Below are 25,055 nucleotides of genomic sequence, written 5' to 3' on the forward strand. Positions count from 1 at the left end.
GGTTTGGATGAAGGAAAATCTCTGCTAAACCAGCCAACTTGGATGGGGGCCTGAAATGAAATGGGGCTTTTGAACGCACCTCCCTCCACATGAACTAACCTCATTCCATGTGCCTTCCATAGATTTGCTGTGTGTACATCACCAGAACGTCTTTAATCCATGAATAAGATGACCACTCAGTGTCAGGTTGAAAATCAAAATAATGCACATTATATGTAATTAGAATAAATATTGTATCTATTCAGTATTCAACAGAGCAGGTAACCTATGACAATATGCGTATGTACATTTATATATCTCTGCACATTTTGTGAGAAAACCAATTTCTCACTGTTTTTTGTTTTTTATTGTAGTAAGAGCATTTATGGAGAAGGCGATGGCACCCCACTCCAGTACTCTTGCCTGGAAAATCCCATGGATGGAGGAGCCTGGTGGGCTGCAGTCCATGGGGTTGCCAAGAGTCGGACATGACTGAGCGACTTCACTTTCACTTTTCACTTTCATGCATTGGAGAAGGAAATGGCAACCCACTCCAGTGTTCTTGCCTGGAGAATCCCAGGGACGGGGGAGCCTGGTGGGCTGCCGTCTCTGGGGTCACACAGAGTCGGACACGACTGAAGCGACATAGCAGCAGCAACAGCATTTAACATGAGATCTACTCTTTCACCATAACAGTACAGGATTTTTAACTATAAGTTGATTGTATTTCTAATCAGTTTTTGCACGTCATTGTAACCAGGGAATATATAAAAGTTCCATAAAATCAGGAAAACCACCTCTGGTTAAATTTGGCATTTTACCCTCTGGGATGAGGAGCATGTCTTTTTTATGACCTAGCTAAGAAAGAAAAAAGGAAAACTTGCTAGGCTGGTGTACAACCGGTACTAGGCCGACCTTGGAGGATTGCGACCTTGGGGCAGAAAGAGTTCCGTGCTTCCCGGGGAGTGAGTGACCGCGGACGCACTGGGCACCTGCCCAGCAGGCAGCGGAGTGAGCACTCTCGGACCTGAGCGAGGACTGGCCCGATTCTTAGGCCCCGCCCTGCCCCCCGAAGGGCTGTGCTCACTTCTCTGAGCCACTGTCTCCGAGTCTATGAAACAGACTTAAAAGAAGCGCCTCACTCCGCATGAAAAACGTCTCATTTTATGTGCCTTCCACAGATGCGTTATGTGTACATCGCGGGAACGTATTTAACCAACCGACAGGATTGCTTTGATGATTAAATGAGAAGACGTACACGTGAAAAATATTAACATATAAATATTTACAGTCTCACCCCCTCCATTACCCATCAAAGACAGTGTACGAGTCAGGACAGCTTAGGTTTGGGGTGATTAAAAAAAAAAAAAAAAAACAACCCTCCAACTCTCACGCAGCCCCTTCATGAAGATCTCTGCAGACAAGTTTCTGAGCAGCAGCCCCCCAGGTGTCAGCTTAGCGCATCAGCTCCTTTGATTTTACGACATCTTTCTGTCAACACTTGCTCCCACAACCCCCAGCAGGAGAACAGAATGCCAGAGTGTCAGGTAACAGTGGAAGTGGGAAGATGGAGGTGGGTTTGGAGGGACGTGTGTGCCACCCGAGAAACGCTAAAGATTGCCCCGAGTGACCGGAAGCTGAAGTAGGAAGGAAGGACACCCTGTAAAGCCTTCAGTGGGAGCACAGCTCTGCTGACAGGCTCATCTCAGGCTGGTGCCCTTTGGAACTGCGAGAGTAAATGCCGTTGTTGCAAGTCGCCCAGTTCGTGGTGAATGTGTTCCAGCAACTTTAAGAAACTCATAGATTTGAAAGCCAGTGTCTCTGGCAACCTCTCAATCTTTCCCTCTTTCTGTCAAGATGGCTGTCCCACCTCCAAGCATCACGTCTATGTCCCAGAAAAACTAACAGAGAAAGAATGTTGCAAATGCCATTTGTCCCTTTAATTGAGAAAGTTTAGGCTCTCCACAAAGTGAACCTCTCTAGCAGGCTTTCCTTATTTCTTCCTTAGCTGGGTCCCTAATAATGAGGTGTTCCTAGTGCAACCAAACCTGGAGAAAGTGAAGGACACACTCCCTATGACTGGCTTAGCTCCAGCAGGTCTCACCTCTTGGTAACAGCATAATGCTTCCCAAACAACATCTGTGTGCTACGAAGCAGGAAAGCAGAGGATAATGGATACTGAGTAGGAATAAAGTGTTATCCAAATCAGTGTTAGCTGTTCAGTTCAGTTCAGTTCAGTCGCTCAGTCGTGTCCGACTCTTTGCGACCCCATGAATCACAGCACGCCAGGCCTCCCTGTCCATCACCAACTCCCGGAGTTCACTCAGACTCATGTCCATCGAGTCAGTGATGCCATCCAGCCATCTCATCCTCTGTCGTCCCCTTCTCCTCCTGCCCTCAATCCCTCCCAGCATCAGGGTCTTTTCTAATGAGTCAACTCTTCGCATGAGGTGGCCAAAGTACTGGAGTTTCAGCTTTAGCATTATTCCTTCCAAAGAACACCCAGGACTGATGTCCTTCAGAATGGACTGGTTGGATCTCCTTGCAGTCCAAGGGACTCTCAAGAGTCTTCTCCAACACCACAGTTCAAAAGCATCAGTTCTTCGGCTGTTACACTATCTCAAAATGGTGGCTCTTAAGTAAGATATTAGAAGAAGAGTTTGGGGTTCAGGACTTCCCAAGTAGCAAACCAGAGTTAGTGAGTGTGCCACACACGGGCTGTAGGCTGTCATCGCGCTCCCAGAGACCAGGGCTGATCACCTCTAACATCCAACAGTTCATCTCATTACCCTGGTGGTACATTTAAGGATGACCACATTTTGTGTGTGGAGTTATGTAGGAAGGGTTGGGATCATTTCTAATTGCTAGAGGGTGGTGGCAGGAACTTCATCTAAACTCTGGGCAAAAGCAAAATGCAGTCCAGAGAACAAACGATGAAGAAAAGCAGAATGGAAGATTCAGGACACAGAAGGAGTCACCTGAGCCACCACGCCTCCCGTGGTGCGCGTGCACACTCCCGACCTCAGTGAGCCCCGCCCCCAGCTTATCCTACCCTGCGCTTCCTCCTTGCACGCCTCCCTTGGTGCGCGTGCACACTCCCGACCTCAGTGAGTCCTGCCTCCGGCTATCCTAAGCCCTGCGCTTCCTCCTTCCACCTTGATCCTGGGCCCGACCTTGTGATTTGCTTTGGTCCTTGGGACATGGAAAACAAGATGCAAGCAGAGGCTGGTGAGGCGGTTGGGAACTGAGACTCATATTCTGGGAATCTTGTCACCATCTTGTACAGAAACTTTAGCAGGCAGCACGTAGCTCAGCCAGGAGCCAGCACTGATCTTCAGATACGTGAGTGAGACCACTTCAGACCAGCAGACACAGGGAGCAGAACGACTCACCTGAACCAGCCCGGACTGAAGAATTGTGACCAAACATTTGGCTACTGTTTCAGGAGACAAGGTGCGTGTAAGAGACAGCATTAGAGAATGGACACAGCTCTCCGTGCTGATCTGCCATTTTCTCTTCCGTCTTGCCATCTTGGCCTGAGGTCTTCTTTCTCTTCCTTGAATAAGACAGGCTTATTTCTGCCTCAGGCCCTTTGACGGGGTGCTGGCTCCACCTGGGAAGCTGCGGTTGCTTCCTGCCTCACATGCTCGTTGCTTCAGGACTCGGATCAACCACGACCTCCTCGAGGAGGCCTCTGTTCACCACCACGTCTAACAGACCACTCCCGTCCCTGTGCGTTCTGTCACCATTTCTTTTTTCTACTTTTTCTTGAGATCTTTTTTTTGAAAATATAGGATGTATTTCTTGGATTATGAGGTTATTTTCTGTCTCCTCCATAAGAATGCAAACTCCAGGAGGACAGAAACCATGTCTACTTGTTAATAGCTCTATCAGCTGCAGCTAGAATAGTGTGGCATATGGTAGACACCTCAGGAGTGTCTTTTGAATGAACTGAAAAATAAAATGAAATTTATAAAGTGTGGACTTGGGTAGGACTAGAGGGAAGCAGAGGGATCCCCAGGTGGCTCAGTGGTAAAGAACCTGCCTGCCAGTGCACCAAGGCAGGAGACATGGGTTCCATCCCTGGGTCAGGAAGATCCCCTGGAGGAGAAATGGCAACCTGCTCCAGTACTCTTGCCTGGAAAATCCCATGGATGGAGGAGCCTGGTGGGGGGCTCCATGGGGTTGCAAAGAGTTAGACACAATGAGTAACTGAGCACAACATGAGATGGAATAAGATGATATTCAGAGCAAGGACAACGTAATTTTTTACCCTTTGATTTTTTAAGTTGACATCAAATTTTAAACCCTTGTTTAGGGCAGAGCTTTTACAGTGTATGTATAATACTTTTAATTCTAATTATATATTTAGTCATATGTTTCCTATAATTTATAAATAAAATTCTTAGTAAAGGCTACTATTTTAAATGTACCATTTCTTCATGTGATTATATATATTCTTCCTAATGAAAGATCACATTACCATTATTTTACAACTTCTTGGACATAAAATTTCCAAGCAATTATGAAATTATACTTTACTTGTTTTGAAAAGCTTCATAATTCTTCACACTCCTAACTTAGTCCTGTTCAACAAACATTTTTAATAATAATATATAATAAAATTCACTATTTTTATATTTGAGTGACATACCTTAAAATCCGTACTCTCCTTGAATAACATAGAATCCACTATATGTATCAAACCATCTGTGGATTAAATCCTATGCAATTCCACAATCTCATTCACAATTTTTGTATCTTTAATGTGAACAGTAGTCTAATAATTTTCTTATCTAGAGCTCTAATCCCTAGCAGACTATAAGCAGAAAGCTGTATGGAAAGGGAATTTGAGGGTCTTCTGGAAAAGGCAAATTGGCAAACGCACCCTGATCGGTCCTAGGTCCTCTGAATTGCTTGTGTCCATGAACATAAAGTTATTCTTTGTACAAATGACTTGTCAGAGTCACCAAGAGTCACTCACATTTAACCAGGAGGCCTTAAGTTCACTGAGGCCTCGCCATCCTCACACCCATCTTTATCGCCCTGCTACCTCTAACAACCTATGACTTGACCATTACACCCGCCTCTCTCTGTGTGTCTTTCTGTCAATCACACACACACAATTTTGGTGCCTCCTTTTGGCACTAGGACTTCAGATTAGAAGAAGCCCCATCTTTGGTTTTGGTCTTCCCTGGTGACTCAGTGATAAAGAAACTGCCCGCAAAGCAGGAAACGGGTGTCTGATCTCTGGGTCGGGAAGATTCCCCCGGAGAAGGGAATGGCTACCCACTCCCGTATTCTGGCCTGGAGAATCCCATGAACAGAGGAGCCTGGTGGGCCACAGTTCATGGGATCGCAATGAATCGGATGTGACTTGGCGACTAAGCAACAGCAATAACCTTTGTGGCTTGAACGTCTTAGATCTCACGGCAGTCAGCACAGTTTTTTCCTTTCCTTTCCAGTGGGGGACAGCTGATTAATACAGAGAGAAGGGGTTGATGGGCAAATAGGGAGAAGGGAGACCATGAACACTTAAAAACAACAGAAAAGCGTGAAGAAAATGTGTGATACACACACACACATATTTTGATTCTACCAAGTATATGTGCATATACATACATAGATCCATATATACTACATAAATAAACCTGAGTTGTGCTTTATTTTACAGTTTTTTGTGTCTGTTCCTCACCACTGACCTTATGTTCATAGCTCACAGCCACCTGGGACCACTCAGTGTAGGAACAAAGAAATCTGCATAGCGTTCATGTTGACCAGTGCTAATGGTGTGTATGTGTCTGCTAGAGGAAGCATGGTGACTTAAAAAGACAGAGCAATTGCTACAGATCAACTCAAGTTAGTCTCACCCTTACTGACTTGTTGGTCAAAGACAACACGCGCTGTGTGGTTTGGTTCATACAAGGCCTCCTCTGAAGACAAGAGATGCTGTTGTCAAACGTACCAGCCTGCTCTGCAAGGGCAGAGACTAATTTATACCTGGCATCCAGCATAACACACACATACTAGAAAACACACCAGGGAAAAGATCACGTGTCGTGAGCTCAGCCCAGTTGCCGGTGCGTGAACCTGTTTGCAAATCGCGGCCTGTCATTCCACAAAAGTGAGATGATTCCAAGCATCAGCTTGAGCAGATGAGAGTTTTATGCCTTCACAGTATGATTTAAGGATGTGACAGAATTGTTACAAGATACACGTCTAAGGACATGGACTCTTAAATTCAACGGGAAGAAAATGGAGCAGTTTCAGAAAGAGATAAGTGGAAATGTTTGACATGTTATCAAGGTTGGAAGCAACATTTCTCTAGCAAAGTATAAGTCAAAGAAAAGAATGAAAGAGGGTGATGAAATATGTAATCTCCTTTAGAAAGGATTCCAACATAGACAGTTAAATTTGAAAAAAAAATTTTTGATGTTCAGAAATTCAGTTATCTTAAGCTGAGTAAATTAAACATCACTGTGACTTGTCATAGATTTTTAAATGGACAAAGGACAAAATGAAGCACACTCTAGACCCTTTGCTATAAGATGACAGATTTTTCTAAAAACCAGCCCAGGTGGCTTCACACACTCACTCACTCACTCTCCCTATATGACCGCCTCCTCCCCGCCCTTCCCAATGCCCACTCTGCTCTCTTTTATCTTCCTAACTGTGTCCCTTTTATTCCCTTCTTTCGCCATCCTGCAAGCCTCTACACTTTGCAAGGTCACTTTTCTTCTTCTGAATTTCACCTTCTTTTGTTGTTAAACAGTGGTAATAACTCTCATGTACTGAACACTTGCTAGTTGCTCAGAATTTTGCATTCAGTGGCCCATTTGACGTTCATTAACAACAGCATACGGAGAAGGCAATGGCACCCCACTCCAGTACTCTTGCCTGGAAAATCCCATGGATGGAGGAGCCTGGTGGGCTGCAGTCCATGGGGTCGCTAAGAGTTGGACACGACTGAGAGACTTCACTTTCACTTTTCACTTTCACTTTTCACTTTCATGCATTGGAGAAGGAAATGGCAACCCACTCCAGTGTTCTTGCCTGGAGAATCCCAGGGACGGGGGAGCCTGGTGGGCTGCCATCTATGGGGTCACACAGAGTCGGACACGACTGAAGCAACTTAGCAGCAGCAGCAGCAACAATAGCATAAGGTGGACACTTTATTACAGACAGGTCACATACAAGAATTATAAGGCTAGGAAGAATGCACTAATTCACTTAAAACAGCTACTAAACAGAAGAACCAAAATTTGAACCTGACCATGAAATTTCCAATCTCCTGGTCCTCACCACGCTGTTTTAATGGCAAACCTCTTGCCATATTATGGCAGTGATTTAAATCAAACCAAGGCACAGTTATGATGCATATAATTGCAAGACATCCCTCTAGACATCAGGGGCCAAAGCAGGGAAGCAAGAGCAGTTCCCATTGTGCTGGAGAGGATTCTGTCAGGAGACAGAAACCATACCCATTACTTTATCAGAGAGAGTGTCATGTAAAGAATGTATAGAATAGCATCTAGCTCTTGAAGAACTGAAAGATCATGAGGCAATAAACGTTCAACTCTCACAAATGTAGTAGGACACATATTCGGCCCCTAGAACTGAAGGATCAGAGGAAAAAGTTTAGAACTTCTGAAACTTAGACGTTGAAGGTGGGGACCCACAGATTCACCCCTCAGACCTCCAAGGAGGAGTCAGCCAGCAGGGGCTGGGGTCTCACTCAGAAAGGCTTTAAGCCGGGCTGGCAGGAGACAGGTCTCAGAGGACACAGCATCCCTGGCTCTGGGAAACTGAAGGTGCAAAATCAAGTGCTCCTTCTAGAACGCCCTGCCACGCTGATGTGAGAGGTGCTCCTGGGGGGCGTGACAAGGACATGAAGCCAGCAGGAGGCAGGTGCGCCTTCCTCCTCCGCCAGCTTCCCGTCTGCCTCCAGTTTCCCTCCTGGCAGGGCCAGCAGAGAGCTGCTGGGTGCAGCAGGCACGTGACTGGTGAATTTCAGCAAAAAGTAGACCTTGGAGGGAGACGTTTGAAGCAGAGACAGAGGCTCACGCATTACTATACCCTTGCAGCTATAGTCTAGCAGAATGACTTATGCAAACTATTATGCAGGGCGCCACATAGGGGCGGGGACACACACAGGATGAGATGGCATGAACCTCACCCCATAAACCTGTGCACAGGGGATGGTCAGAATGCATGTTTCAAATATATATATATTTCAAATATGTATTTAATATATATTTCAAAATATATATAGTATATATTATAATATAATTTAATATATCCAATATGACATATATTTAATTCAAAGTATGTATTTAATATATATTTCAAAATATATTCTATAGTATATATTATAATATAATATAATATATCCAATATAACATATATTTAACTCAAAGTGTGTATTTACCCCGCTCTGAGCCCCGCCGCAGGCAGGCCTCTCCCCTCCCTGGGGTTTTGCTGTGGGTGCTGCGGCATGTTTGCCCCGGTTTCTCCTGAGAAGCCCATGTTCTCCTTCTTCCCTCTTAGATACAACCATCATTCCTTCAAGGAACTTAGAGCATTGCAAAAGGGGCAGAAACAGCCTCTGACTTCTGCTCTGGGGTCTTCAAAGACATCCTAAAGTGGGAAAATACTAAGAGGCTGTCTACCTGATGGGAAACAACTTTGGAAAAATCAAACAAAATTATTTAGCATACTGTCCTGTTACACACACACAATACCAATGGGTCTAGAACAACAATATTCGAAGAGACAAAACTGGAAACTGGCAAATGTGCCTGCTTTAAAGTGTGTGACCTACTTTTTCCTGCTGAGTTGTCCTGAGTATATCAGCCTTGAGGGACAGGTGCCGAATCTAGAATATTCCTCCTGCTGTGCTATGTAAAAAGAGCATGTGATAAAACGCTTTTCAGGATCTAAGTTCCATTGATATGATTTACCTGGCCAACTGTGAATTTTCTGAAAAAGGAATCACAGTTTGGTTGTAATCATCGTTACCACTTTCAACACGTGTAGAGCGCTAGTTTCCCTGGGGGAACGTTCCTTTATGACAGTATTATCGGTGTCCACGAAACATTTCCGATTCCCTGCTGTTTTCCTCAAAGCAGAACAGAGGTGGCCTGAAACCCAACTTAATTTCCAGTGCTGATTTCCAGGTCCTTGGAGATAACGAACATGTTATTTGATTTATAAATTAAATGTAACCTGCCAACGTGACTCACGCTCTGGAGATGCTGGTTGCATTCTAGACCATGCCAGAGTTGGAGTGTTGCCTCAAGAGCCTCTCCTTAGGAGGGGCCTTGTGAGAGCAGCTGATGATCTGCACACCAGCGCCAGGGACGCCTGTTACGTGGGCAGGTGTGAGGGCCTCAGCGCACTGTGAACGCTGAGAAATCCCTTTCCAGGAACTTCCCGCGGCTTCAGATGTCTGACGCTACCGTCTCAAGTGTAGAATGAGAAGAGATGTTAAAGTGTCTGCTTCGGGTTTGCTTCCTGCCAGAGACGACTTATGTTGCACCCCAAAGATACCCAGGAGTAATAATACGAATAAGAAGGTACCACCCTCAGCGCTGCGGATTGGGAGCCGACAGCAAGGTCGGAAATAAAACCAGAGTCCAGATGCCTCAGGCCCTTTTTTTTAGCACGTTGCAAACAAGGGTGAGAGCAGAGTCCTAAGAGGGGGTACTTTGCTACACAATTTTCAAATTTTGAAACTTCTCCCCTTGGAATCGTGACGAACTCCAAAACAGAAAGGAGGGTACGTGATCCGCCTCCGCCCATTTCCTCCCTCACACACACGACATCAAGAGACGCTTCCCAAAAATGGGTTCTCATGAAACAATAAACCCATGAAAATGATTTTCTTTGGTTTATCCTGACATAACAAGACACATAACCATTCAAAACAGCAGTTCAAAACCATTCAAAACAACCATTCAAAACACTGCTTCAGTGTGTACATGCAGTTCAAAAGGAAGTGGATGACGCTCTACGACTTCTCAGACAATTACGCACAAGGACTTTACAATAGTTAGTCCCCTTGATCACAAGCAAGGGCGTGCTGATAGCCAGCCCTGAGGCCTCTCTCACATCCTTTCTTTCTTCCAATAGAAGAACAGTGCTCCTTGTAATAAGGCTTCCTCTTCCTACTGCCCCTCCGTGGCACCGAGGAAAAATAGTAAATTGAAGTCTGTGCCCATGAATCACTAAGATTCTTCCAGCCTTGCCGAGGCACACTGATTTATGTGACGGGAGCAATCGCCTTTTGCAGCCTGTCTCACCCTGCACACTCTCCGCTCAGTAAGACGTGTCTGCCTCTCATCCTCCATGTTAGCTGGCTGCTAAAGGTCACAAAAGCTAAACCCACACATGATGACATCAGTAACATTTCTATCGCCAGGAGACTCCTAGCTGACTGTGACGTGATGCCTTCATTAATGCAGAGTAGCACGTCTCTGGGCATTTATGATACGCCTGTGCATGGACCCAAATCGTTTATGTCTGCTCTGAAGAATAAAGCTATTCTGAACCGAAAGGAAAGTGAAGGTGGTGATGCCCATCACCTCCAGGCTGATTTGGATTTTGCTGCTGTTTCCGTTTCGGCAAGAACTTTCAGAAGAAATTACCCAACTGATGCCTTAAACCAAGAGCTAAATCCTATGTGTAGATAAAAAATGTGCCTTCCCATGGAAGTGGATATTACCTTACATAAAATTCTAAATCGAATTCTCAACAGAGCTATTAGTCTAGCTGTTCATTAACCTGTTGGAGCTCAGCAATCCCGAGAACTGGAGTCTGTTTCAGTCATCGCGCTGGCACTGGGAATAACTTAAGAATGATGTTGGAGTTCTCACCCAAAGCACTAAGAGAAAAGGGAGGGCCTGTCTTCCTGCTGTTGGACTCTCCCCCATCTGAACCCAGTGATTTCTCCTGCTCTCTCCACAGATGCAGTCCAGCATCTTTAGAGAGACCGAGCCCTGGTGGCTGAGTTCTCAAAAGACTCAATGAGCTGTAATCACCATTGTGCAGTATGTTATTTGCAATCCCATAATAGTGTAATGTAAGTGGAGAGCCTTCTTCTCTCCTTCACAGGACCACAGCTCCGGTAAACATGAAAAACCACCCATTTCCTTTCCCAAAGAGGGCCCTTTAATAGTAAAATGAAAGGCTCCACCCCTCCTCCGCTGCAGTGGTCCCCACGCCTACCTAATTGAACGACACGGTAAAGCCCTGGTCGTTGCACCCTGCAGAGGACACGTTAAAGCGTGGCTCTGGGTGAGAAATAACTAGACATCAAAGTCTCTCGAGAAACACGCATTCATTAGGCAGGAAAACGACACGAGAGGCAAGCTCAAGCTTGCCCTCGAAAGAAACACAAAGAGTCAAGATTCTGAGGCCACCGTGGATCCTAGAAAGCCAAGGAAAACGTGTATTTGATAATGTTGCTTTGGTGTGAAGAGTCTATTTATGGAATTGTATCACATTTAATCTGAATTGAAGGGTGTGGTCCCCACAGAGTGCATGCATGCTTAGTCACGTCTGCCTCTTTGCAACCCCATGGACTGTAGCCTTCTGTTCATGGAATTTTCCAGGCGAAAATACTGGAGTGGGTTGCCATTTTCTTCCTCCTGGGGATCTTCCCCACCCAGGGATCAAGCAGCTGTCTCCTGCTTCTCCTACATCGGCAGGCAGACTCTTCACCACTGAGTCACCTGGGAAGCTGCACTGTCTCCACGGAATACTCACACTTAAGGTCCAACTCAATCACGGCCCCTGAGGAGAAATGAAAATGATGCTATCTGCAACTCTGAGTCCTGCCTGGAAGGAAATAGGTGATACAACAAGCCTTCCTCTGAGGAGAAAAAGGAGCCATTTAAAGAATTCTGAACCTCTCAGTGGTCTATGAAATAAGGCATAGCGAGATGAATGAATTTTCTGTTTCCTCAACTTGGTTTAGAGGAGGGAGGTAGACTCAGAGCCAAGGATCCTAGCTGTCATTTCCATTTATACTTCTGGCTCATTAAAACTTCGAACTCGTTTTCCTTGTCTTGGCTTCCGTTTATTAAATTCTAAAATGTGTCTTGCTGAAGATGTTCCCAAGTTACTTAGACCTTCTGAAAGGCCTATATAGCCCTATATAGCCCATTATTAAGCCCCTAAATAGTAAGGATTAAACTCAAATAGAAAGCTGGTATTTGGGCATCTAATTACAACGTATGAGATATAAAATTTTAAATATATTTGTGTAGGACCTAAGATTAGTATAAATTAATATAAATAGAAACCTATTATATTTAAATGATTAAAGACATCATTCAAGATGCCCCATCCTTATTTTTTCTGCACTTGATGAAATATTCTCAGAGAAATGTCAGTATGTCTCAGTAGGAGTATATATTTTTTCTTTTCCCTTATATTTCTTCTGACTTTTGCTTTATGTATCTTCGTTTCTTTGTTGTTGTGTGTCTAATGATTTATGATGTTTATCTTCTTTGTCAATTGTACATTTTATCATTAAAAATATTCCTCTTTGTTTCATTTAAAAAAGAATAAAACTGGCATTTTCCCTAAATTGGAACTATGTCCCCAGGTCTCCCTTTGTCTCGTGGTTCACATAGGCATTGCCACAGAAGAATCTGCATGAGACGCAGCAGTGGGGTGTTGTGGCCCCATCAAGCTCAGAAGGAGTCTCTCAGACTCCTGTCCTGTCCTCTGCTGCTGGCGTGCCGGCTCACCCCCCGCGTTGGGCAGCAGCAGGCACTGGCCCTTCAGTCGTCACCACGCCTTTCACTTTTCCCAGGTCCATGTGCACCTGCAGCAAAGGCCCCAAGGCTGCAGGTCCCCCGCCATCCAGGTCGGTCGTACCTGTCCTTCCAAGGAGCAAGCATCTTTTAATTCCATGGCTGCAGTCCCCATCTGCAGTGATTTTGGGGCCCAAGAAAATGAAGTCTGTCACTGTTTCCACTGTTTCCCCATCTATTTGCCATGAAGTGATTGGACCGGATGCCACGATCTTAGTTTTCTGAATGTTGAGTTTTAATCCAGCTTCTTCACTCTTGTCTTTGACTTTCATCAAGAGTCTCTTTAGCTCTTCTTAGCTTTCTGCCATAAGGGTGGTATCATCTGCATATCTGAGGTTATTGATATTTCTCCCAGCAATCTTGAGTCTAGTTTGTGCTTCATCCAGTCCAGCATTTCTCATGATGTACTCTGTATATAAGTAAATAAGCAGAGTGACAATATACAGCCTGGACGTACTCCTTTCCTGATTTGGAACCAGTCTGTTGTTCCATGTCCAGTTCTAACTGTTGCTTCCTGACTTGCATACAGATTTCTCAGGAAGTAGGTCAGGTGGTCTGGTAGTCCCATCTTTTTAAGAATTTTCCACAGTTTGCTGTGATCCACACAGTCAAAGGCTTTGTTTAGTCAATAAAGCAGAAATAGATGTTTTCTGGAACTTTCTTGCTTTTTTGATGATCCAACAGATGTTGGCAATTTGATCTCTGGTTCCTCTGCCTTTCTAAATCCAGCTTGAACATCTGGAATTACATGGTTCACGTACTGTTGAAGCCTGGCTTGGAGAATTTTGAGCATTCCTTTGTTAGTGTGCTCCCATCGTATCTCTAATTTTCTCGAAGAGATCTGCAGTCTTTCCCATTCTGTTGTTTTCCTCTATTTCTTTGCATTGATCACTGAGGAAGGCTTTCTTATCTCTCCTTGCTATTCTTTGGAATTCTGTATTCAGATGCTTATATCATTCCTTTTCTCCTTTGCTTTTCGCTTCTCTTCTTTTCACAGCTATTTGTAAGGCCCCCTCAGACAGCCATTTTGCTTTTTTGCATTTCTTTTCCATGGGGATGGTCTTGATCCCTGTCTCTGTACAATGTCACGAACCTCCATCCATAGTTCATCAGGCACTCTATCTATCAGATCTAGTCCCTTAAATCTATTTCTCACTTCCACTGTATAATCATAAGGGATTTGAAGTAGGTCATACCTGAATGGTCTAGTGGTTTTCCCTACTTTCTTGCAAAGATGGGCTCGATAAAGGACAGAAATGGTATGGACCTAACAGAAGCAGAAGATATTAAGAAGAGGTGGCAAGAATACACAGAAAAACTGTCCAAAAAAGATCTTCATGACCCAGATAATCACGACAGTGTGATCATTCACCTAGAGCCAGACATCCTGGAACATGAAGTCAAGTGGGCCTTAGAAAGCATCACTATGAACATGGCTAGTGGAGGTGATGGAATTCCAGTTGAGCTATTTCAAAAACTAAGAGATGATGCTGCGAAAGTGCTGCACTCAATATGTCAGCAAATTTGAAAAACTCAGCAGTGGCCACAGGACTGGAAAAGGTCAGTTTTCATTCCAATCTCAAAGAAAGGCAATGCCAAAGAATGCTCAAACTACCGCACAATTGCACTCATCTCACATGCTAGCAAAGTAATGCTCAAAATTCTCCAAGCCAGGCTTCAGCAATATGTAAACCATGAACTTCCAGAAGTTCAAGCTGGTTTTAGAAAAGGCAGAGGAACTAGAGATCAAATAGCCAACATCCGCTGGATCATCGAAAAAGCAAGAGAGTTCCAGAAAAACATCTATTTCTGCTTTATTGACTATGCAAAGCCTTTGACTGCATGGATCACAATAAACTGTGGAAAATTCTTCAAGAGATGGGAATACCAGACCACCTGACCTGCCTCTTGAGAAACCTATATGCAGGTCAGGAAGCAACAGTTAGAACTGGACATGGAACAACAGACTGGTTCCAAATAGGAAAAGGAGTATGTCAAAGCTGTATATTGTCGCCTTGCTTATTTAACTTATATACAGAGTACATCATGAGAAATGCTGGGCTGGAAGAAACACAAGCTGGAATCAAGATTGCTGGGAGAAATATCAATAACCTCAGATATGTAGATGACAGCACCCTTATTGCAGAAAGTGAAGAGGAACTAAAAAGTCTCTTGATGAAAGTCAAAAAGGAGAGTGAAAAAGTTGGCTTAAAGCTCAACATTCAGAAAACTAAGATTATGGTATCTGGTCCCATCACTTCATGGGAAATAGATGGGGAAACAGTGGAAACAGTGTCAGACTTTATTTTGGGGGGCTCCAAAATCACTGCAGATAGTGACTGCACCCATGAAATTAAAAGATGCTTACTCCTCAGAAGGAAAGTTATGACCAACCTAGACAGCAGAGACATTACTTTGCCAACAAAGTTCCGTCTAGTCAAAGCTATGGTTTTTCCAGTGGTCATGTATGGATGTGAGAGTTGGACTATAAAGAAAGCTGAGTGCCGAAGAACTGAAGCTTTTGAACTGTGGTGTTGGAGAAGACTCTTGAGAGTCCCTTGGACTGCAAGGAGATCCAACCAGTCCATCCTAAAGGAGATCAGTCCTGGGTGTTCATTGAAAGGACTGATGCTGAAGCTGAAACTCCAATATTTTGGCCACCTGATGAGAATAGTTGACTCACTGGAAAAGACCCTAATGCTGGGAAGGATTGGGGGCAGGAGGAGAAGGGGACGACAGAGGATGAGATGGTTGGATAGCATCACTGACTCAATGGACATGAGTTTGGGTAAACTCCGATTGTTGGTGATGGACAGGGAGGCCTGGTGTGCTGTGCTTCATGGCATTGCAAAGAGTCAGACACGACTGAGTGACTGAGGTGAACTTGCTAGCGTGTGAGATGAGTGCAATTGTGCAATACTTTGAGCATTCTTTGGCATTGCCTTTCTTTGGGATTGGAATGAAAATTGACCTTTTCCAGTCCTGTGGCCACTGCTGAGTTTTCCAAATTTGCTGGCATATTGAGTGCAGCACTTTCACAGCATCATCTTTCAGGATTTGAAATAGCTCAACTGGAATTCCATCACCTCCACTAGCTTCGTTCATAGTGATGCTTTCTAAGGCCCACTTGACTTCACATTCCAGGATGTCTTGCTCTAGGTGAGTGATCACACAATTATGATTATCTGGGTCGTGATGATCTTTTTTATACAGTTCTTCTATGTATTTTTGCCACCTCTTCTTAATATCTTCTGCTTCTGTTAGGTCCATACCATTTCTGTCCTTTATTGAGCCCATCTTTGCATGAAATGTTCCCTTGGTATCTCTAATTTTCTTGAAGCCATCTCTAGTCTTTCTCATTCTATTGTTTTCCTCTATCTCTTTGCATTGATCACTGAGGAAGGCTTTCTTATCTCTCCTTGCTATTCTTTGGAACTCTGCATTCAGATGGGTATATCTTTCCTTTTCTCCTTTGTCTTTCGTTTCTCTTCTTTTCACAGCTATTTGTAAGGCCTCCTCAGACGACCACTTTGCCTTTTTGCATTTCTTTTGCTTGGTGATGGCCTTGATCACTGCCTTCTGTACAATGTCACGAACCTCCGTCCATAGTTCTTCAGGCACTCTGTACATCAGATCTAATCCCTTGAATCTATTTGTCACTTCCAGTGTATAATTGTAAGGGATTTGATTTAGGTCATACCTGAATGGTCTAGTGGTTTTCCCTACTTTCTTCAATTTCAGTCTGAATTTGGCAATAAGGAGTTCATGGTCTGAGCCACAGTCAGCTCCTGGTTTTGTTTTTGCTGACTGTATAGAGCTTCTCCATCTTTGGCTGCAAAGAATATAATCAATCTGATTTCGGTGTTGACCATCTGGTGATGTCCATGTGTAGAGTCTTCTCTTGTGTTGTTGGAAGAAGGTGTTTGCTATGACCATGCGTTCTCTTGGCAAAACTCTATTAGCCTTTGCCCTGCCTCATTCTGTACTCCAAGGCCAAATTTCCCTGTTACTGCAGGTATTTCTTGACTTCCTACTTTTGCATTCCAGTCCCGTATAATGAAAAGAGATTACTAACCTCAAGAATATAGTTCAGGAAAAAAAAATGGTAATACCATAATTTTAAAACTGGTGAGTTGTCAGTATTTATTTTTAAAGTAGTAATTAACATTTAAATAGCAGGTTTAAACATTTTAAAATACTAGGCTGGTATAATTTAGTTTTTAATAATGGCTGTGTTTAAGAACCAGTTTTCAAAATTCCTGAAAATTTGGCAATTGTCTCTTCCGATATGGAACTAGTCCTCCCCTCACAGCTGCTGGAGGATGGTCTGAGTGGCGGGAAGTGGCCTGGAGCAGCCGCGCTGCACGGCAGCTCGCTGGGGCCCCTCCTGGGAACTGGGGTCCTACAGTCCTCTTGCCTCTGGACGTGGTCATGTGCACTGAGTTCTACTAGCAGAGGACGAGTGGGAGGGATGTGATCACTTTCAGGCGTAACTGATGGCCCTCCCCACCCGTTTCTCCTCCATGACACATTAGCTCTCTTCCCATCTGCCAGCTTAATGGAGAGGACTCAGTGGTCCCCAGATATGGAGGCACAAGAAGCAGGAACCTGGCTCCTAAATAATACGTCTTGAAGAACAGAATCTCCCCTCGCTTGACTCAGACTTACCTGTCACAGCAACTAGTTATTTTTTTTTAAGCTCGACAAACACAAAATCAATGCAGTTTTCTTTTGTTTGCTCTGTTTTGTTTCTGCATCAGCATCTCAGCTGTGTTTTCTGTCTCTATTCATTGCTTTTCTAGCACATCTTAAGCACAGGCTTCAGGCTGGAGACTCTATTGAAGATCAGGGGCCAGGGAAATGGATCTTTCCAAACAGGCCCCATAGAGTGAGAATTATATTGGAAAACAAATTATATTGTCAAACTCACCTGAGGTTTGACAGCCTTTTTTTTTTTTTTTTTGTAGGAGAAACAGCTTCTAAGCCTAGGGTTATGAAATTCTTTATGAATGGGGGAGTGGGAAATCTTAGATACCCCAAGAAGGAAAGCATGTCCTTCAACAACAGCATGTACATTTCTTATACTTGAATAGTGACACTAAGAGAAGTACCAAATCAGGCCAGAATAAAGAAATTAATTTTAGAAAATCAGGCTTCCACAAAAAACACTGACCAGTCCTCCGGAGGACAGCTGTCCCTGCAGGACAGCCTGTGGACACCGACTCAAACTCAGATGATTTCTCCTCCTTCCTCTCTCGCCGCTCCAAGCGAATGTAGCTCAGACCCCTGAGCTTTGAGTGACGTGTGCAATATTATTCCTCTCTCCCGGGGTTTCCTTATTGCTTGTTTCTTTTCCCCTTTGACTGGAATGCTTCCACATGCCTTGAACAATACTGTTTCACAGTCCAGGGTCTCCTTCTTTATCTTTTAGTAGAATCCTTTAAAATGCTTCCCAGCTTGAGTTCTTTCTCTGTGCTTGCTGACCCTCTGCTACAGGGAAACACAGACCCACCTCTCCCAGTCTCACCTTGTTAGTGATCCCCAAACACACACACACACTTCTTTTTCTTCACCTGCGGTGTCAGGCCCTCCAGCATCAAAACATCTCCTGTGTCTGCCAAGCTCACTCTTGTTTTTTTATCAAGAATAAGAGGTAGGTTCTTTGAAAGTAATCTGAAATTGAAATGAGTTCAAAGATTGTTTTATGATATATTCAGATCAAAATTAATGGAAAAATATGAAATATTTAAAGTCCTGCTTTCAAAATATAACCCTCCTTTCATAGGTACATAAAATGCTAAATAAATGTCCTGTTCTATAATACATTACTTGGCAAAAATTACAATAATAATGCCATCTAATCACATCCTGAAGGGTGTCTTCTTTAAACATGCTATCAGGGTTCCTACTTGCAACATTTTTCTACCATCAACGCTCTGAGTCTGTGCTTTTTCATGTGTATTATTTAAATACAATAAAAATCAAAAGCCCATCACTCAATATCATAGGAGAATCATATAAAGAATTCCTAATACGTAAGGCCCAGATGCTGTCATTTGGATGCAAACTTCTATGGAATTTAAGGAAGAGAGACTATGAAGACGGTCAGCTGTTCACAGCATCTATCATCTGCTCATCACTGTTGGTAACTGTGCCTCAGCTCCCCTCTGAGCCACCTGTCCCCCGTCAGCTCCCACACTCTGGGGAAGTTCTGGCTGCTGACTGGAGCGTTAGTATGTGCCCCCGGTCACATGCAATCAGAGGATTTCCCTGAGTGATTGCTGCAGAGAAAGGCAAGGAACCCCATCAGAGATGGTGAGAGTCAAGGAGGCTGCTCCTGGGACTGGGACTGGTTTCTGGACGGCTGTTTCTTTCACTCTGGCCTCTCCCTCGGGCTCCTTGGCTCCCCCTCACACGGCAATCACCTTCCATCACTACGTGGGCCTTCTAGCCTAGTCCCTCCTTTGGGGGGCACAGGGGCCCCGGAGGACCAGCTAACGTGGCTACCACAGTCCATCTTCTTCAGCACAGCCACATTCAGCTTTCCAAAGCTGATTCACGTCACTTCCTCCCTGGCTACCCTCGCTCCTGCGGCTTTAGTTCACCGCAAAATAAAAATCACAGCCCCTTTCTGGGATGCTCTGCAGGGATCCGCAGCACATAACCCGCCGCCTCTCCCCTAACTCTTCCAACCCCTCATCTGCAGTTCCAGCCCCCCCAGCCTTCCGTATGCCCTGAGAATATGCCAAGCTCCCCTGTCTCAGGACATTTGCAAGTGCTCTTGATTCTGCTTCAAACAATTGTTCTCGGGATGTTTTCAGGTCTGTTTTCTCATTCAAGCCGGACTTCAAAAAACAGCTTCTGAAAGCCCTTACCCCACCGTCGTGGCTAAAGAACGTGCCCTGGCACCCATGCTCCCTCACACTTCTACACTTAGTGATGCTTGTAAAAATCTAAATTTGTTTCACTGAGATTCTGTTTCCCCCTGGACTGCAGGCTGAGAATAGAGTGCAAACTGATGTAGGATATTATGGAAGTGGAGAGAGAACCTGCAGAGAGGTGCCAGCAGGAGGGCAGCCCAGTGACACAGAGGAGGAGCCAGCCTGGAGAGGCTCGCGGCTGAGACGACACACAGAGCCACACGACTTCTGCTCGTCTAGTGAAATTATATAGTAAATCTCTTAGTAGGTTTCAACTGGGTTTTCTGTCACTTGAGTTTACAGATAGCAAGAACTCTAAGGAAAAATCAGTGGGGATATTATTTAAAGACCAAAAACAAACAAACAAAAAAACCCAGGATACTCCTTAGAGAAACTGTCTTAAATATCTTAAGGAAATGTCTTAAACATCAAAGGAAATAAAGAATCATACTAGAGCAGAGTTGCAGAGCTAATCAGACTTGAAGATATTTGTCAAACGAAAATTTTATTTGGTGCTTTGACATAAGTTACAAAGGCTGAGGGGCGCTGCCCTTCCCTGGAGATGGTGTTATAAGAGGGTCTCACCTGCTTGAGGTGACTGAGTTGGCATCAGTCTCATGACAGGGAGAATCTGAATGATATCAGACTTCTTTTGACCCTGTGATACAAACAAACCAGAGAAAATGCAAGTTGTCAATAAAAAAGCAGGCATTTGTAGGATGACACAGTGTGCCCAGACTAAGCAAGGACACGTGCTTACAGCGTGAGGGGAATGAGCGATAAGGGTGACCAAGACAAGATGCATAAACTGCAAAATATAAAGCAGAATGAAGACTATGACAGCCAGTAAATTTCCCAGGGCTTCCCTGGCGGCTCAGACGGTAAAGCGTCTGCCTGCAATGCAGGAGACCCGGGTTCGATTCCTGGGTCGGGAAGATCCCCTGGAGAAGGAAATGGCAATCCACTCCAGCACTCTTGCCTGGAAAAACCCCATGGATGGAGGAACCTGATAGGCTAAAGTCCATGGGGTCGCAAAGAGTCAGACACGACTGAGCGACTTCACTTCACTAAATTTACCAAATTTAGATCTGACTATATTTTGGACCTCAGCTACTGAAAGCATGTTCTTGAAGTTTAACACTGTGAGCGAACCAGATAAAATCTGAAACTCTGGTTTTCCATAGCGCTAGAATGTGGTAATTTACATTCAGCAGGAGGCAAAAACTCTGGATGTCAGAGAAGGGGCTGATGACGCTGGGCTACGTGAGGAGACAAACAGCAAGGAATGCAATAAGGCTAGACTGTGACCGACAGAGGAAATGACGACGTGCCAGTTAGGGAATGAAAATAGGGAAGTCCAAAGAACTTAGTGCATGCAAAGGCTTTTTGTTTTTTGGTTTTGGCCTTGCAAAATGAGTCGATTTGAAAAGCTTCGGGGAAAATAAAATTTCTGCGTTGAGATGAAGTTTTAGATGAATGAAGAGCTTAAAGCACTTTCAGCTTGACATGGCTTGGCTTCGTTGTGGAGTATAGACTACGCTACTGAAAGGGCATCTCTTATCATGAACCAAGAGAGACCCACAATGGTGAAGAACACGGTTTGATTGCCAACATGCGTGCCGTGCTTGCTAGCCTCATGTATTTTAAAGGGAAAACCCTTCTCCTCTAAAACTTTTTATATTCCTTCACATACATGACATCTTTCCTAACAATGGCATAATCCTTCAGGGACAACTCTATACTCAAGGGCCAAATTATGGGCGAGAACTTGGAGCAGAAGATCCCAAGGAACAGAACAGGATCTCCCAGGGTGCACACCAATGAGACTCTGGCTGGAAGGATAACTCAGGGAAGCTCCTTTCATCCACTTCTTTCAGCTTTTAGCCAGTATGTGCTCCAGTACACAATGGGAGGTAGTGGGAAATAAGATTTGACGTAAAAAAAAATAAAATAAAAAAAATAAAAAACTAATTTCCAGGAGACATTTTCAAAATAAAACAGTGAATCTTTCTGGGTGGCTGGGGTGCATCAGTGTTCTGAAAAAAATGGGGGTGAGGGCTCTTGCGATGTTGCTTTCCTCTCTTCCTAGATTCAAAACAGTGACAATTTCTGGAATATCTCTTCGCTGAGTCATTCTCTTACAGGCATAAGGCTCTGGGAAAACAGGTTGGGTTCTTTCAGACAGGTAAGGGTGTAGAGGTCTGCAGAAAGTAAGGGATCTTACAAAAGCCTCAGTAGGTAGGACAGTCTGAAGCAGAGGCTGTTGGAATCTTGAATTCTCTAGCTCTCAGCTTGTGGCCTCAGGAACATAAGATCCATCCCTTTCACTGGGGCTGTTTGATTCCTCTCTTCTTATATTTTCAGTTTATTGTGATGAACAGTAATAACCACCTATGAAATACCGTTTAAAATGCCGTGATGTGATTCCAGGCTGTCTGCCCCCTCTCCTTGCCGGCTGCTGCTCACACACCTGGCGAGACTCAGAAGGTGCAGCTGGAGTCCTGCTTTTTAGTCTTTTTTTAAACATCAATTGGAAGCTGAAACTCAAAGCAACGTGACCCCTGCACAACCTGAATCCTAGAAGTTTCCCAAGGCTCTTCTGTGAATTAAATGAAAAACACGCACACGGCATTTGAATGAGGTTCAGGCCAGCTGGTCAGAAAAAGGAATTGAACAAAAGAAGGGCAAACTTAAGCTCACTAAAAGAGCAGGCAGACCAACAACAAAAGCAGGCAGACAAAGGCCGCGGGGCGAGGCAGAGATTCCAGGCCTCCAGCAGAGGGAGGGCTCCCGAGAGCTGGGCAACAGTGTAACTAATTAGGGAGCCCAGGACGCTGGGAGTCCAAGCCCTGTGTGGCCTCCCAGATGCGGCCCGGACAGCCTGAGCTGTCATCTTTTCAGGGGCCCCTAGAAGCTTTCTGGGTCAGCCTCCTTCAGCAATTCAATGGTGCTTCTAGGGGTGGCTCGCATGACCCTTTTCTGGAAATGTGCCCTGAGATTAGAACAGAAATTCTGCCCCATCTACCATTCCTTTCAATTAATAAGAAGAGCAGCCTAGATCAACATCTATAGGGTTCCATAACGTTCAAGGGGCTTCCCTAGTGGCTCAGACAGTAAAGAATCTGCCTTCAGTGCAGGAGACCTGGGTTTGATCCCTGGGTGGGGGAGATCCCCTGGAGAAGGGCCCAGCAACCCACTCCAGCAAACTCTGGGAGATAGTGAAGGTCAGAGAAGCCTGGTGTGTTGCAGTCCATGGGTCTCAAAGAGCTGTCCACAACTGAGCCACCGAACAACACTCAAACTGCCACTTTTCCTGTGAGGGTCTACTTTGTATCCAGAACTGTGCAAATTGCGGTCAAAAATCTAGACTTCAAAGTATCCTTGTAATTTACAATTGCTTTTTGGACACAAGATTTATAAACCTGAACCAATGTGGTAACAATACAATACTGTCCTGAAAACCAACATAGCCTTAATCAATATATTGTGTGTTCAGTGGAGTTGGTCTCATAGCTCCTCTCAGAATGTGAAATCGCAGAGTGCAAGTCCTTGTCATCTGTATCCCCTAGAGCTTTGGCACTGAAGCTGAGCGCTGCAGGTCTACAATGAATAATGGATGGTTTGTAGGATTAATCCACTGGGAGCCTAAAATGCCTGTGTTTCTTCATGGGTTAGGTCCCATGGTAGCACAAGAGATGGAGGTGGGTGGAAGATGGCAGTAGCTGATACAAAGAACTTCACTCTGGGTTGCAGAAGAAAGTTTATCTTATTTTTGCCTTCCTGTTTTCAAGTCTGAGGGTGGCCTCCCCTCAGGCCTGGGTGGTATCAGGTGAGGAAGTGTTCCAATAGGGAGCTGCCTGGCACTGTTCCTGGCCCACCGAGACCAGCATCTGGCTCACGTCACAGGCATTCTCTTACTGGCCTGATCTGTCAGGAGGGCAGATACAAAAACACCTTCTAGCATGGAGAGTGTGTTAGCTGTCTCCACACGTGTGTGTGCGTGCACGTGTGCACACACACTATTGACACAAATAAAGTACAAGACACAGTTGTTGAAAACAGAGCAACTAGCTCAAAACGAGATTGTGGTTCTTCCTCGGGCAGAATGGGGAGAGCAGGAGTGGGGGGAAGCCACAGCCCCCTCCCAGGACTCCCAGAGGAAGCAGGTTGGCCACACCCCCAGCACCCGCTTTCCTCAGCTGCAGAAGAGAGCTCCCATTCCTGAACTTTGTTGCAAAGGGAGCTGTGTGTCAAAACCACGTGCAGTTGCATTTTACAGACTGTTTTTGCTAGTGCTGTCCAAAGAAAACGATGGCACTCGATCGTTCACATCGTTCACCCATCTAACCAACATTTATCAACCACCTCCTGTATGCCAGGCACAGACTCCAGCGCTGAGGATATACTGTTGAACAAAAGACCCCTGTTCTCAGGAGACGATAACTAGTTACTTATTAGCTACATCATTACACACCACCAGCCATATCATGATAACCAGTGGTATAACTAGTATATATCATTATAGCTAGTGATGTACCGCTGCAACTAGTGATTATCACTAGTGATTTCATTGAATAAAAATGCTTTCTTTGAAGGAAATTAAACATGATGTGCTGGTATCAGAGGGAAACATCTAAGGTGGCTGCCCAGAGCAATCCTGGATGAGGAGGTAACACTTGGGCCGAGAGCTGAACGCTAAGAAGAGAACGTTCCTGGCAGAGAGAAGAGCAAACACAGAGGCCATGGCGTTTCTTGATTTACTTGTGAGTACAATCAGCCTGGCCCCGGCCCAGACAGTCGTCCGTGGTGGTGAAAGCCGTGTGCTATTGTGGCCTCCAGTCAGAGGGTCATTCTTTCAGCTGGCCCAAAGGCATGAGAGCTGAGGACAGGGGCCCAGCAGAGTGGCTGTTGCTCACTTTCCCAGGAAAGGAGAAAACATCAGAAGAGGCAGGGCCTATCTCCCTCCCTCCTGTAGTAATGGTCCCTGAAGCCCTGAGGGATGGGAGTCGCCTGCAAGCATCCAGAGGGCGGACGCTGGTCAGGGACGGGCGCTGGTGCCTTTCCTGGTGATGGAGCACAGCGTGCCACGTGGACCACAGACCTGGCCAAGGTCGACCCAGAGCTAGCCTCTCATCTCTGCTCTAACTTGAAATTAACATGTCTTCCAGTTTCCTCTCTGCAACATTTTAACCTCCCATATTGGTATGACATGAGGAAGAAGGTGGAGAGGCAGCCTGCCCCTGGAGCGCTAAGTCTCTGACCTGACAAGGTTCCAATCCTTCCATGTGTGAGCTGGAATCATTTTATAAACTTCCGTGTCGTGGTTAAAAGCAGA

The 25,055-nt window shown here is 44.9% G+C and overlaps 1 long non-coding RNA gene across 1 annotated transcript; it reads right to left on the reverse strand.

The window, feature by feature from the left end:
• Positions 1-17,773: 17,773 nt before the first annotated feature.
• LOC123335219 lies at positions 17,774-22,107 on the reverse strand. Its single transcript, XR_006553621.1, has 3 exons — positions 21,945-22,107; positions 20,306-20,378; positions 17,774-18,473 (listed from the first exon to the last, which is right to left on the reverse strand). It is a non-coding gene; the product is annotated as an uncharacterized LOC123335219 (long non-coding RNA).
• Between the last annotated feature and the right edge of the window lie 2,948 nt (positions 22,108-25,055).

This window comes from Bubalus bubalis, chromosome 9 (genome assembly GCF_019923935.1).
Source record: "Bubalus bubalis isolate 160015118507 breed Murrah chromosome 9, NDDB_SH_1, whole genome shotgun sequence".
Taxonomy (NCBI): domain Eukaryota; kingdom Metazoa; phylum Chordata; class Mammalia; order Artiodactyla; family Bovidae; genus Bubalus; species Bubalus bubalis.